This window comes from Eumetopias jubatus, unplaced genomic scaffold, assembly GCF_037043125.1.
Source record: "Eumetopias jubatus isolate StellerSeaLion01/CBP00866 unplaced genomic scaffold, mEumJub1_p1.0 scaffold_12, whole genome shotgun sequence".
Lineage (NCBI taxonomy): Eukaryota > Metazoa > Chordata > Mammalia > Carnivora > Otariidae > Eumetopias > Eumetopias jubatus.
The window spans coordinates 104,229,453-104,245,353 of NW_028274818.1; the positions used below are offsets into that span (position 1 = coordinate 104,229,453).

Here is a 15,901-nt window from a genome sequence, read left to right on the forward strand (position 1 = left end):
CCAATGTCTATCACCCAGCCACCCCATCCCTCCCACCCCCCACCACGCCAGCAACCCTCAGTTTGTTTCCTGAGATTAAGAATTCCTCATATCAGTGAGGTCATGCGATACATGTCTTCTCTGATTGACTTATTTCACTCAGCATAACACCCTCCAGTTCCATCCATGTCGTTGCAGATGGCAAGATCTCATTCCTTTTGATGGCTGCATAATACTTAATTTTTTAAAAGATTTTATTTATTTGAGAGAGAACGGGCATGTGCGCGTGAGAAAGGGGGAGGGGTAGAGGGGGAGGGAGAAGCAGACTCCCCCCTGAGTGAGCCTGACATGGAGCTCTATCCCAGGACCCTGGGATCATGACCTGAGCCCAAGGTGGACGTTTAACCGACTGAGCCACCCAGGAGCCCCCCAAAATTTTTTAAAAATAAAATATTAAAAAATATATTTAAGAAATACCCCTTTGGAATTTTACTCATAACTGCATTAAGTTTATAAATTAATTTTGAGAGAATGAAGGTATTTACAATACTGTGTATTCCTGTCCAAGAACATGATACATCTCTCTATTTAACTCTTTTTCCATGTCATTTAGTAAAGTTTTGAAGTTGCATTCATATACATATTATACTTTTATCACTTTATTCCCAGAAAATTAAAAATCCATTTCTGTTGAAACTTTGGCAACTAATCATTGCTAGTATGTGGGAAAGTATATGGAAAAGCTATGAGTTTAGTTTTGTTTTGTTTTCACCAACTTAAAGTGTAGGTATTTCAGGCAAAGACAAGTACAAAGGACCTGGGGCAAGAAAGAGCAATTCCAAGAAATACATTTTTCCTAAGAGCTAGAGCACCATGCAGGAAAACCGTAACAGGAAATGACAGGGAAAACAAGCCTCCCTCAGACCATCTGTTTATAAATAGTAGGCTTCAAAGGCAAGTTCTTTATCCTTAAAACACAGCTATTTAAGACAGGATACAATTACAAGAACTCAGCTTGCCCTGAGCTTAAGTGCAATGCGACAGATAACCTTTCACATATTTTTAAAATTCTTTCTTCTTAGGGATTTGGAGGTCTAGGTATAGACCTATAAATAGGTTTTTAGTTTATAGGTCTATACCTAGACCTAGGTATAGACAGACCTATAAAACTATAAATATTTTTGAAGTAGTATCTGGCTGTTTCCTAACCAATTGAGTATATTGTTCTACAAGAAACCACCTCACATCTTTCAGCAAGAAAAAAGCCACTAAGTTTGAATAAGGACATCACCCAATGAATTAGGACACAAAATTTGCTTTAAATATTTTTTTGGGGGGAAAGGATACCACGCTGCTACTCAATTAAGAGAAACGTTTTTACAGTCTTGAGGTCTTTTATTTTCTTTACATTTATCATGCCATGAATTCATTGGGAATGGGTTCCAGCAGTTTGGGCTCCTTTCCATTGGTTCCCACAAAGTGTGCTTCTCTGGGTGGGGCAGGCTGGCGCTTCAGTTGAACCCAAGTACCCTTCTCTTTGGCTTCCTCCTTTTTCTGATCATTTTCCTTGCCACGCTTCAGGAAGCTGTCTTGGCTCTGTGAGTGTTTAATATGCTCAATGCATACATTAATTCTCTTGGCAAGAATCTTGCCCTTAACTTCTTTGTTTATAACAATGCCAACAGCATGCTGAGTAACATTGTAGACTCTTCCAGTTTTGCCATGGTAACATTTGTGGGGCATTCCTTTTTGAACAGTGCCCATTCCCTTTATGTCCACAATATCACCTTTCTTATAGATTCGCATGTATGTGGCCAAAGGAACAACTCCATGTTTTCTAAAGGGCCTAGAGAACGTATAGCGGGTACCTCTCCTCTTTCCCTTTGTGTTGGTCATTTTGACGAATTACTGGAAGATGGCAGCTCTGGCTGAAAGGAAGCTATTAGTTTTTGTTTAAATATTTTATAACCAGCTATGTTACTGAATTATAATTGATTCCAGCAATTTTTCAGGTGCTTCCCTTGGGTTTCTAGGTAACGATATCATCTGTGAATAACAGAAACTTTGTTTATGCCCTACTGTGTCACCTTGGGCATAGTTCCATTCCGAGGATTTAACTACTGAATGTAAAATTCTTGGAATATTGGCTGGTACTTTACTTAGTAAGTACTTTATAATCCTAGTATTACAGTAATAGTACCATATTACTTAACAGGAAAATTTTTGGTGTTTTACCTTTTATCTTTTGATATTAGCTATTGGTTTGAGATAGATTTAAATTTTTTTCATGGTATAGAAATACTTATCTATTCCTACTTTTCTAGAGCTTTTGTTCACTAAAATAATTATTGAATGTTTAATTTCACAGAATACTGGTTTTGTACCTATTTGAATTGTCCTTTCTCCTATTTATACAATGAACTATATTAACAGATTTCCTGATGTTTAACTAGTTCTCCTATGGTAAATCCAAATTGGGCATAGCATCATTATGATCCTTTAAAAATGTGGTTGAATCTGATTTGCTTATATTTTGTTTACAATCATTACATCTGTACTTTTAAGTGAGATTGATAGGAGGTTTTGAATTTTTTTTATGTTGTGTATGTTAGCCAGGAGTCGGTGTCCAGGTTTCTGTTAGTTTCATAAAATGAATTGGGAAATATTCCATTTTCCCCAGTGTTCGGCAGCGTTTATACAGTATAGAAATGATTTATTTCTAGAGCATCTGAAATAATTTACCCTCAAAGCCAATTAGACATCTTTCTTGGTAGTATATTGTTGATAACCTAAAAAAAGATCCTTTGTGATTTGTGATCAGTTCAGGATTTTAACTTCTTCTTACATCAGTTTTGAAAATTTCCTAGAAAATCACTCATTTCACCAAGATTTTAAAATGTTTTAGCCTAGAGTTGTATATACAATCAATTCTGCAATAGTATAACATATGCATTCCTAAAAACCACTAAAATCACACATTGAAAACCATGGGGCTTATGGGAAAAATGGGATTAGGGGCATAATCCTCAAAAACTGTCAGTGACGCATTAAAAAAAAGTATGAACCTACTAAAACAATAGTGTGATTTCACACTTCATAAATTTGTGAACTACATAAATACTACAATAAATATGGCACTTTATATTGAAAAAAGACCTGAAATTTGCTTGTGGAAGTGGGCACTGGAAAAGTTGCAGCTTCAGAATTGTGAAGTGGCCAAAGAGGAAATCTAAAATGGGACAAAGCTGTGACAGGAGATCTGGGTGGGTCGGGCTCATAACACATCCAGGGAGCTGAGGTAGCTAGAATATGCTTTAGATGAGTGCGCTGTGGGTTTCGGGTATTCCTAGTGACTGGGCTCGGCTGGGTACAGTGTTTTGCATTCCCCTGGTAGTCCCCTTGAACATCTCTCACTAACACCTTAAAGCACTGATTTCCAGGAGGTTCCAGAAGGTAGGTTTATAGCAAGTTCCGCTGCCATGACACCACAGTGACTTCTCTGCCATTCAGTGGGCCATGACTTGAGTCCTCTCCAGAAGGTTTGGAACTCAGCCCTAGGAGTGGTAGCTGCTTTTATATCTGTTATTCTTGCTAATCATTGTCCTCTGGAATAATCCACTCTGATGCTCTCAGATAGATACCCTTTTCCTACAGTGGGAATTTGTCGTGCCAAAGTCCTCCCATTATAGAGTCACAATATATCAATAAAAAACTACAATGAACACCAAATACATTTTGTGAAAACTTAAAGTGAATGGCAAAATGTAAATTCTCTCACTGATGGCTTTTGGATATGGTGAATTATTACCTAAAACAGTTGTGAAGAAAGTAAGTCCTCAGATGTGTAAGCCAGACTTCATGCAAAGGCCTGGGGTGGGGGTAGTAGAGGGTTCTTGGCACCCCAGAATGGAATCTGCCTGCTTATAGGAAGCTGTATTGGTTCCAAAGGACAGAAAGTGAGACTCTAGGATTCCAGGGGTTGAGGGGGGCAGGATGGGGGACTAGGTGGATTTTGAAAGACACAGGGCCTGGAAGAGTTTGCAGTACCAGGCAGAACATGCATTTATGCCACATAACAATTTCCACGCCCTTTCTTGGACTGAGCCACCCAGGCGCCCCTAAACTTTTACTGTTTTATGCTGTACATGGGTCTGTGGTTCATACTGGATATTTAAGAGAAAAGTCTAGGCTGTCATGGATCCATTCACGGGGTACAAGATTCTGACTGTGGGATTTGTCTTTCTGGCTTGCGGGAGTAACACGCTTGCCTCTACTGCCTCTCATCATTGGCTCCTGTGTTCTCTCATTGTGCAACCTAAGGTTTGAATTGATTAATGCTTTAATCTGGGTGAGGGGACTGAGGGAAGCTCTCAATCTCCTTACCTGTGCCCCCATGGGACTCCAGGGGCAGCCATTGCAGGGTGGGACATCATCCTTAGGAGGAGGGTGAGTGGTTGAGTATTAGAGTCTATTAGGGAATTCAAAACACAAATCCAGAAGAGATTTTTCAAGGAAAATCCTATGGAGAAAAAAAAAAAGCAATTCCCATGGTTCTCCACTCTCCTCACCCTTCAAAAGTGTTTCTTTTCTGTCCCATTGTAAGAGAAAGAGATGGAAATCCATGGTGTCCAGTCCTGCTTTTTAGAAAAGAGAAAAAAACAAAAACAAAAATGCAAGGATTCAGGGGGAAAAAAAAATCCCCATCTGGAAAGAGTGGGTAATTGACTGTATTTTTGGAAACATGGGTATGGCAAGAAGCTAAGAATATCTCTGAGAGAAGGCATTTCCCTATTTGTCCATAAGTCAAAACCGGAGTTCTGGGGCTTAATGTAGCTACAGATGCATTTTGTTTGGACTGTTTAAACTCATGTTTAAAACAGTTGAATGGGTTGTTGATAGTTAAACAGTAGGGGCTTTCAAATGAAAATATGGATTTCTGGTTCCACTTAAGTGGTTGATCCGCAAGATTGATCTTTCTTCTAAAAGTATGAAGGAGTTTGGCAGGGAAACCCCAATTCCTTAATAATCTGGTCCAAGGAAAGTGTTGATTTCATTTCCAGAGTAACCTTTCACTGTGAGAAAGAGCCAGACTTCTTGGTATAGCAGCCAAAACTTTACACCTTTTAAAAAAGTTGAACTATAGGGCACCTGGGTGGCTCAGTTGGTTAAGTGTCTGCCTTCGGCTCAGGTCATGATCCCAGGGTCCTGGGATCGAGTCCCACATCGGGCTCCCCCTGCTCTGTGGGGAGCCTGCTTCTCCCTCTGCCTGCTGCCCCCCCCCACTGCTTGTGCTCGCTCCCTCTCTCTGTCAAGTAAATAAATAAAATCTTAAAAAAAGAAGAACTATAACATGCATGAAAATACATAAATCATAAGTGCTCAATGAAATAAAAGGTAACACACCTGTGTAATCATCACTCAAGTCAAGAAATAGACATTACTAGGATCCCCAGAAACTTCCTCTTACACCTTCATCCCCATCACTACCACCCTCTCTTCTTTCCAGATATAAACATTATAGTTTATTTTTGCCTGATTTTGCATTTTATAGAAATACAAATACATTACTTTTATGCGTGTCTTTTTTTTTTTAAGATTTTTATTTATTTATTTGACAGAGAGAGACACAGGGAGAGAGGGAACACAAGCAGGGGGAGTGGGAGAGGGAGAAGCAGGCTTCCCGCTGAGCAGGGAGCCTGATGCGGGGCTCGATCCCAGGACTCTGGGGTCATGACCTGAGCCGAAGGCAGACGCTTAATGCCTGAGCCACGCAGGTGCCCTGCGTGTCTTCTTTTTTATCATTAAGATGTGTCTTCTTTCATTCAATGTTTTTGTGAGATTCATCTATAGTGTAAAGGTATTACTCATTTTCATCTCATAGTACTCTAGTGCATGAAAATACAACAGTGTATCATTTTTTTAATTATTACTATTAGAGAGAGAGAGAATGGGAGAGAGAGCACAAGATGGGGAGGGTCACAGAGAGAAGCAGACTCCCCGCTGAGCAGGGAGCCTGATGCGGGACTCCAGGATCATGACCCAAGCGGAAGGCAGTCGCTTAACCAACTGAGCCACCAAGTGCCCTGAATTTATCATTTCTGTGGTTGATAAGACAATTGAGTTTCAGTTTTTGGCTATTTTAAATATTGCTACTCTAAATCTTGTCCAGTCTCTTGGTGTGCATATGCATGGCTTTCCGTTGGGTATACACCAAGAAGCTAAATTGCTTAGTCCCAAGGTATACTATATGTTAAACTTTGGTACTTATTGCCAAGCAGTTTTCCAAAATGGTTTTCCCAATTTGTTCTCTTACCAAAATAATAGGGATTTGGTTGCTTCACATCCTCATGAACATTGGTATCGTCTGTCTCTTAGTTTTAGCCTTTCTTTGAATATGTAGGGGTACTTCACTGTGGTTTTAATTTTCTTTCTTTTCTTACTATATTCCATTGAGCATCTATTCATATATTTATTCATCATTTGAATTTCCTCTACTGTGAAATGCCTGTTATCTTCTGCCCATTTTTAATTGGGTCATTTGTCTGTTTCTTATGGATTTGCAGGAATTCTTTATGGTTACAAGCCCCTTCATTTGTTGTGTATGTTGCAGATATCTTCTCCGGCTCTACATCATGCCTGCCTTTCACATGAATAGTGTCTTGATGAAAATGACTTATTTTTTATTTCAAAATTTTATTGTGATAACACAGTGTGAGATCTACCGGCTTAACAATTTTTAAAATATACAACACAGTATTATAGGAACAATGTTGTACAGCAGATCTTTAGAACTTACTCATCTTGCTTAACTAAAACTTTATGCCCATTGATTAGTAACTCTCCATTTCCTGTCTCCCTAGCTCCTGGCAAACACCATTCCACTCTTCAATTCCGTAAATTTGACTGTTTTAGATACCTCCTATAAGTAGAATCATGGAATATTTGTCTCTCTGTGACTGGCTTCTCTGACCTAGGATAATGGCTTCAAGGTTCATCCATGCTGTCTCATATTGCAGAATTTCCTTCTTTTTAAGGCTAAATAATATTCCATTGTATATACATACCATGTTTTCTTTATCCTTTCATCTGTCAATGGATATTTCCACATCTTGAATATTGTGAATAGTGCTGCAATTATTATAGGAATGATAATATCTCTTCAAGATCTTGATTTCAATTATTTTGGATAAATATTCAGAAGTAGGATTGCTAGGGGACCCTGGGTGTCAGTTAGCTAAATGGCCAACTATTGATTTTGGCTCAGGTCATGATCTCAGGGTCCTGGGATCGAGCCCTCTGTGGGGCTCCATGCTCAGCAGGGAGTCTGCTTAAGGATTCTCTGTCCCTCTCCTCTGCCCCTTCCCCTGTTCATGCTCTCTCTTTCTCTCTCTCAGATTAATAAATCTTAAAAAATAAGTATGATTGCTAGATCATATGGTAGTTCTATTTTTAATTTTGTGGGGGGGACATCTACACTGTATTCCACAGCAGCTGCACCATTTTTCATTCTTATCAACAGTGTTGCTAGTGTTCCAATTTCCCCAAATCCTTGACAACACTTTGGGGTTTGTATTTTTTTAATAATAGTCATCCTGACAAGTGTGAGGTGATATTGTGGTTTTGATTTCCATTTTCCTGATGATGAGTGATGTTGAGCATCTTTTCATATACCTGTTGCCTATTTATATGTCTTCTTTGGAGAAATGTCTGCTCAAGTCCTTAGCCCATTTTCTAACTGGGTATTAGTTTTTTTTTGTTATTTTATTTTTTAAAGATTATTTATTTATTTATTTGAGAGAGCATGAGAGGGGGGAGGGTCAGAGGGAGAAGCAGACTCCCACTGAGCAGGGAGCCCGATGCGGGACTTGATCCCAGGACTCCAGGATCATGACCTGAGCTGAAGGCAGTCGCTCAACCAACTGAGCCACCCAGGCGCCCAGTTTTTTTGTTATTGAGTTGTTGGAGTTTCTTACATATTTTGGAGCTTAAGTCCTTACCAGTGATATGGTTTGCAAATATTTTCTCCCACTCTATAGGTTGCCTTTTCACTCTGTTGGTTGTTTCCTTTGCTGTATAGAAACTTTTTTTGCCTGTGCTTTTGGTGACGTATCCAAAAAAGTAATTGCCCAGACCAGTGTTAAAAAGCTATTTCCCTAAGTTTTATTCTAGTAGTTTCGTGATTTACGGTCTTACATTTAAGTCTTTAATCCATTTTGCATTAATTTTGTATATGGTATGGTGTTCCTTTTCTAAATGGAAATAAGAATAGTATAGTACTTCATGGATTTTGTAAAGGAGTAAATTAAATAATACATATAAAGCCCCAAAAAAGAGTGCCTGGAATTTTGTAAGTTATAAATGTTAGCTCTGTTCTGTTTTTCCTTTCTCCTTACTGTCCTGTCTGCCCCCATGCTGCCCTCGGATTCCGGGCCCAAAGCCCTCTGGCTTCTACCCCTGGGATGTGTGGCACTTGCTGTCCTGCTCTCACCACTCGTCCACTGTTGGCAGCATCCTGGGCTGCCTGGCTGGCCACGGCCACACGATGGGGAACTCCACACTTCAGCAGTGGGGGATGTACCTGGGAGACACCATGTGCTATGAGTGGCTCTGTGGGGGGAGAGGGCAGGACACCTGGAGCCTCGTGAAGGAAAAGGTAAACAAGGAGGGTTCTGAGAGACAAGGCTCCTACATTTTCAATAGAGAGGTGGGGCAGGATGCTGGGACTTTTCCAAGGGCAAGTGAGCAAAGGACTCTGAGCTAGGAGAATATAATTATTACTGCTGAGCTGCCTTTCCAGTTTAGGCAACCAGATGTTATGTAATGAGCTCAAATGACAGCTTTAAAAAAAGCCTTCAAATAATACAATTTCTGATAATACAAAAAGGTCCCCCCACTTAGTTAATAAATAGAATCCCCATTTACTCTCTTTTAAGTAAAAATAATGTAAACAACATGAAATTCAAACTTTTGTCCCACACTCCCCCTCAATTTCTTTTTTCTCTTCTCTTTCTCTCTTCCTTTCTTTCCCTTGTTGAGCGGCAGCTGGTAGAGCAAGCTGTGGTTCTCTTAGATCCTAAAACCTGAGTGACTTCTGCTCAGTGCATGCAGTTTCCTCAGCCCCTCCAAACTTAAATTCATCCAAACCCCAAATCTTCCATGCATACCATTTTTCTAAATGGTCAAGATTAATGGAAAACAGAAAACTATCATAGGACCTGTGAGTTACCTCCCATTTAGAAAAGAAAAACAGGGGTGCCTGGGTGGCTCAGTCAGTTAAGCGTCTGCCTTCGGCTTGGGTCATGATCCCAGGGTCCTGGGATCAAGCCCCGCATCGGGCCCCCTGTTCCGTAGGAAGCCTGCTTCTCCCTCTCCCACTCCCCCTGCTTGTGTTCCCTCTCTCGCTGTGTCTGTCAAATAAATAAATAAAATATAAAAAATTAAAAAAAAAGAAAAACAAACATTTAGCATCTTTAACAGTTATATAGAATAAAAGTATGTCGCAAGAAGGCAGTACCTTGTACAAAGTTATTACCAGTCTCCAAGATATCTGGGGAAGAGGAAGGTAGAATGGAAAAGCTAGCCATATGTTCAGTGATCATACTCTCTGTGAACTCAGTTGTAAAGTTAGCAACAAGCTAATTGTAGCTCTTGCTTACCATGTTTTTGGAAGAACGTCCATCTAAGCATATTAACTCCCATCTCAGATGGGAAGCTCAGATACATTCCTGTCTTCCTGAAAAGTTTAGAAATTTGCGTTACTGTCACCCTCAGTCACTAGGCTAGTTGGAGTTTCTCCTTTTAAACAGTTTATTGAAGTGTAATTGACAAGCCATAAACACATACTTAAAGTGTGCAGTTTCATAAGTTATAACATATACATCCACCTGGAAAACAATCTTCACAAATAAGATCATTAACATACCCACCACCCAGGAAAGTTTCCTTGTGGCCCTCCCTAATCCTTCCCACTCCCTTCCCAGGCAACCGCACATTTTCTTTCTGTCTTTTTAACTTAGTTTGCATTTGCTAGAACTTTACACAAACGTAACCATACAATCTGTACTCTTTTCTCTGTGTGGCTTCTTTTGCGCAACATAATAATTTTGACGTTCATCCACATTTCTGCATGTGGCAATAGTTCATTCCCTATTTACTGCTGTGTGGTATTCCATTGTATGGATATAGCATTATTTGACTATCCATTCATCTGTTGATAGACATTTGAGTTGTTTCCAATTTAGCTATTACAAATAAAGCTACTATGAATATTTGTGCACAAGTTTTTGTATGGATATATGTTTCATTTCTCTTGAATAAAAACTTTAAAGTGGAATGGCTAGATCATATGATAAGCATATGCTTAACTTTTTAAGAAACTGCCAAAATGTTCTCCAAATTAGTTGTATCATTTTATATTTCCACCGTCACTGGGTAGGACTTCTAGTTACTCTGTATCCTTACCAACACTTGGAAGGGTCAGTCATTTTATTTATTTATTTATTTATTTATTTATTTATTTATTTATTTATTTAAAGAGAGAGAATGAGAGAGAGAGCAGGGGGAGAGGGGCAGAGGGAGGGGAGAGAGAATCTTAAGCAGGATCCATGCCCAGAGCAGAGCCTGATGCAAGGCTTGATCTCACGACCCTGAGATCATGACCTGAGCTGAAATCAAGAGTTGGATACTTAACTGATAAGCCACCAGGCGCCCCTGGAAGGATCAGTCTTTTAAATTGTAGCTGTACTAATAGATATGTAGTGTTCATAATGGCCCATTCAAGCATTTTTTATGATGGTGGCTTTAAAAATCCTTATCAGATAATTCCAACATCTGAGTACTCTTGATGTTGGCATCTGATGATGATCTTTTCTCATTCAAGTTGTGATTATCCTGGCTGTTGGTATGATGAATGATTTTCTGTCATTTACTGGACATTCTAGGTGTTATGTTCTGGGACTCTGGGTCTTATTTTACCTTTGTTCTTTTTAGCAGGCAATCACCTTGTTTAGGTGTGGCATGCAGATCTAGATGGCGTATATATTTAGTTGTCTTGGGGGCCCTACTGAAGCCAGCCTGGTGACCATGGAGCACCAACTCTCACTGTCTCATTGCCACTGGGTGAAGGTGGAAGTTCAGCTCCACACTTTGCCCTACTGACACCAGGGGCAGGGAAGCACAGTGCCAACTAGCATTTCTTCACTTCACCTTGTCTGCCATGTTGCTTCCAGGGAGGAGTGGAGGCTCAGATCCCTCCTGGAGTTAGTTTTATCTTAATCCATGTATATGTTACTTTGAATTCTTTACAGACTGCAAAGAACCAAGTAGATATCTTCCAAGTGGAAATATTCTTTGAAACCACCCAGTAGATGGGATAAATAGTAGAATGGATACCACTTTAGAGCAAACAGTAAGCTAAAAATTTATTCTAGAATTCAGGTTCTGTCCCTCAGCTCTATAGTGTTGTCTAGAATTCTCTTTACCCTGTTGTAATTAATAATTCTTTACATTAACTTTCCCTGTTCAAATTAAATCCTGTGTGTTTCTTTCTCCTCATTGCATTCTGACTGATATACTAGTAATTCCTGATGAATCAGTTTTGACATTCCTCTTTTTTACGTAATAAAAAGAACGCTGGAATTTCAATGGCTTGATACGAAAGTTTATTTTGAACTCATCTGAAGTACAGTCAGTTTGAGTACAGTACAGTTTGGGAGAGCAGCCTTCCATACTGCTGTCGTTTAAGCAGTGACTCTAGAATCAAGGTCCCTTTCAACACCCTATAATGGGGTGTTTTATGTCCAGGCATGGAAGTGTTAAACATTTTTGCTGCCCAAATTCCAATGTCCACAACCCACTCAGGGAATTTAGGAAACAAAGTCTTCAGGAAGAGAAAATGGGGTGGTGAGCAACTAGCTAGACTCCCATTTTTCCAATGTATTTAATTACATTAATTTTAGACATCAGTGAACTGTGTTTATATTTTTGTAATTATGTAAGTTTTTTCCTTGTTTCTCCCTTCCTTCCTTTCTTATTTTTCACACCTGCTTATTTTTTGTCAGTAAATAATTACTGAGAACCACTGGTGTCTAGGCACTGTTCCAGGTTCTAGGAACATAGCAGTGGCCAAAACAAGAAATCAAGATTCCTGTTTTGTTGTGCATGAACTCTAGCAGAAAGACCCAGAAACACATAAAAAAATAAATACATATACATACAGCTCTAGACAGTGGAAAGTTCTGTGAGAGAAAACAATGTGAAAGTGCAAGATGTTAAGGAGGAGGAAGATAGTTAGATTAAAAGGTCAGAGAAGGTGCTTCTTGAACAGTTTCATTTGAGCTGAATCCAGAATGACAAGAAGGAGCGCCCTGTATGATTATTTTGGTGATAATCTCTGGCTCTGGCTCATTCAACCCTCTGCGTCTTTTGCAGCTACACCTGTGCAGCAGAACACACCTGGAGAAAAACGTTCCATCATGCTGACAGTTCTCACTTGAAACACTAGACCATACACCTCAAGGGGGCCCTAATGAAGCACGGTAATCACAGTGGTTCTCAAATTGTGGTCCCCAGATGGGCTGCATCAGTATCACCTGGGGGCTTGCTAGAAATACAGCTTCTCAGGCCTAGCCCCAGACCCACTGAGTCAGAAACTCTGGGGAGGAGCAAGTCTTTGTTTCAACAAGACCTCTGGGTGCTGCTGATGTGCACTGAAGCCTGAGTCACTGCCCTAGTTCCACTGGGCTGCTCCTAGGTGACTGCTTCCTCCAAGTCTCCTCTCTCCTGAAACCTTCCCCAACCTCACCCTCAGCAGATGACCTAACATATTCTCTTGAAGAAAACAAAGCAACTGGAGGTGAATTGCAGACTCTCCCACAACCACATTTCCTCACCTCCTGGCGCCTGTACTAGAATTCTCCATCTTCCCACCTGTTTTTATATGCTCTTGTCTATGACTGATCCTTCCACTTCCCCTCTGGTTCTTGTCCCCTCTTGCCTGTTCAAGGACATCGCTCTACCAATTTCCCCTCCCTCCTAAATCACTTTCCCTCTCAACAGTGTTATTTCCATTACATTCCTGTGGCATATACCTGTCCCTTTCTACTTTATTTTCATATGCTTAAGTATTTAAGTCAAATGCAGAATTATCACGTCCCACTCCCAGATATTTCAGTATAAATATTTTAGAAACAATATTTTTAGACATAACCAAAATAAGATTATTACAGTGAACAAAATGAATAATAATTCCTTAAATCTAATATGCAGTTCATAATCATATTTCTACCATTGTCCTTCAAAAGTCCATACAATTGTTTTTCAAAGTCAAGATCCATTCCAGGACCTGGTGGTTTATCCCTTGATTTCTTTCTTTATTTTTTTAAAGCTTATTTATTTCTAATCTCTGTATGCAACATGGGGCTTGAACTGACGACCCTGAGATCAAGAGTCACATGCTCCACCAACTGAGCCAGCCAGGTGCCCCAATACCTTGATTTCTTTAAATCCAGGCTAGTCCTTCCTTTTCCTTATCCTTTTTAGTGGAAAAGTTAGGGCCAGTTATCCTGTCAAATGTCCCACCTTCTGGATTATTTCTGCTAGCTTACTGATGGTGACATTTAGTTAGTCCTTTATTTCTTGTTTTCCCTATAAAAATAAATTATGAGTTAAAGACTTGATAGATTTAACTTAAACATTTGGAAAGGGATGTTGTAAATTCTATTTGCAGCACATTTGGAGTATCAGTATCTGATTATTTACCATCAGTGACCATGACCATGTGTGACCACTGGGTAAGGTTATACAAGCGTGATCCCTCCACAGCAGTTATGTTTTCCCCTTGGGATCAGAAAGGAATCTAGTGGTGTCATTTTGGCCTTGCATGAATTCCAGAAATCCCCATTAGCCATTCTCCTAATGATTTTAACACAGCTGATAATGATTTCCTGTATCAATCGTTTTATAAATGTTACAAAAGGGTGATTTTCTTTCTTTTTAAATTTTTTTGTGGGGGGGCGGAGGGCACAGGGAAAGAGAGACTCTTAAGCAGGCTCCATGCCACCCAGCCAGCTCGGAGCCAGACTGGACTTGATCTCACAACTCTGAGATCATGACCTGAGCTGAAATCAAGAGTCAGACGCCTAACCAACCGAGCCATCCAAGCACCCCACAAAAGAGTGATTTTCTAACTCCATTGTTCTTTCTACAGTTGTCAGCTGGCCTTTTATAAAAATAATGCTTCCTCTCATTAACTGGAGCTAATAGGTTAGTTGAAAGATAACTTCTCCTGGAAAGGCAAGAAAATATTCAACTGTTTCCCTTTAATGAGCAATTTGCAAAGAAAAGAGCCGGTTTAAAATGGTAGCAAATGACCATCTTTTTTTGGTATCATTGTATGATACATAGATTTTTATCAATTTGATGTGGTTGAGCCAATCTTTTATAAAATTATCATTTTCTCTAATTATTCCCTCTCATTCTTTTCTCTGATATTCAAATTTTCACAATCTCTGCCAAATTGACTCCTGTGTCCTTTCTGACATACCTCCAAAACTAGAAAGCTTCCTTGATTTCTGGCACAAGGTATCCCAGGCTCACTTTGTACTATTTTGCTCCTGACCTAGAATTTGTTGATTCTCCAAGAATTCATGGAATTAGAAATGAATAGAATGAAATTAGAAATGAATATCTGGTCACTGTAGTGCTCATGATTATTGGGGTAACATTGTTTCTAGGTTATTTAAAAGACAGAAGAGAATACAGATCGATGACAGATACACAGATAGACTAAAAATCACCAATTCATCTTGATACTTCAAATTTATTTTAGAGTTAGTGGTTTATCTTCTAATTTGAGTTTATATTTGCATTTCATTTCTCTTACATGGAAAATCTAACAATATAAACACAATTACTTTCATGCATTGTTGGTGGGAATGCAGACTGGTGCAGCCACTTTGGAAAACAGTATGGTTACCAGAGGGGACAGGGGTGGGGAGGTGGGTGAAATAGGTGATGGGGATTAAGGAGCATACTTGCTGTGATGCACCCCAGCTGATGTATGGGATTGTTGGATCACTATATTGTACACCTGAAACCAATCTAACTGTTAACTGGGATTAAAATAAAAACTTTTTTTAAAAAACTCACAATTACTTGCTATATTCTATCATACTAAAAAAAGTAATTTCAAAGTAACAATACCACTATTAAAAATAACAGTAAAACCACTGAATGAAGTTAAAGATCTGTATAGATGACCAGGGTTGTATCAAAAGGACTCAGAAGCCAACCTGAAGAGGCTTCCACTGGAACAAAAAATAAAAAATAAAAAAGGACATTTGATTATCAACAAGGAAAAAAACTGCTGCACTGGATTGAAACACAACAGACCTGTTTAAATCCACAAACGTATGATAACACTTTGTAGAATTTTAGGCAATCAGCTCATTATTTTAAAAACTGTTAAGTAAAGGAAAAGAATCAAGTTTTTATCCTGTCTTTCCTATATAACCAAATGGTTGGCAAGGGGAAATTTCTCTCTATAACAATACTCCAGCTAATAAATACAGAAGGAATGATAACACTAGAATATCATCATTTCATAACTCCTTATGAATTAATAGAATTAGTCAGTAATCATCAATAGCTGCTCATATCACAAAAAGTAGAGATATCCAGACAGTATGGTTCCTGATGGAAGCATAGTTATTCCTTATGAAGCTTTGCCCCCCACAATGGAATCTGAATTTGATCAAGCCTCTAGATCTAATTACTAATTTATAGGAAATACAGAGTTGAAAGAAAATGTTAAACAGTATTGATGTGAAAAGCCAGACCATAGGAAGCTCTACAGAAAAAAACAATCTGGTTTCTTCAACAAATAATTGCAAATGGGGAGGTGAGGCACGTGGAGGAAGGGGCT

The 15,901-nt window shown here is 39.2% G+C and overlaps 1 protein-coding gene and 1 pseudogene across 3 annotated transcripts in view; one reads left to right on the top strand and one right to left on the bottom strand.

Moving 5' to 3' along the window:
• LOC114214329 (NXPE family member 3-like) overlaps positions 1-15,901 on the top strand; it is a 59,937-nt gene that overhangs the window by 14,139 nt on the left and 29,897 nt on the right. The gene's annotated exons all lie outside the window — the stretch shown is intronic.
• LOC148162877 (large ribosomal subunit protein eL21 pseudogene) lies at positions 1,354-4,352 on the bottom strand (annotated as a pseudogene).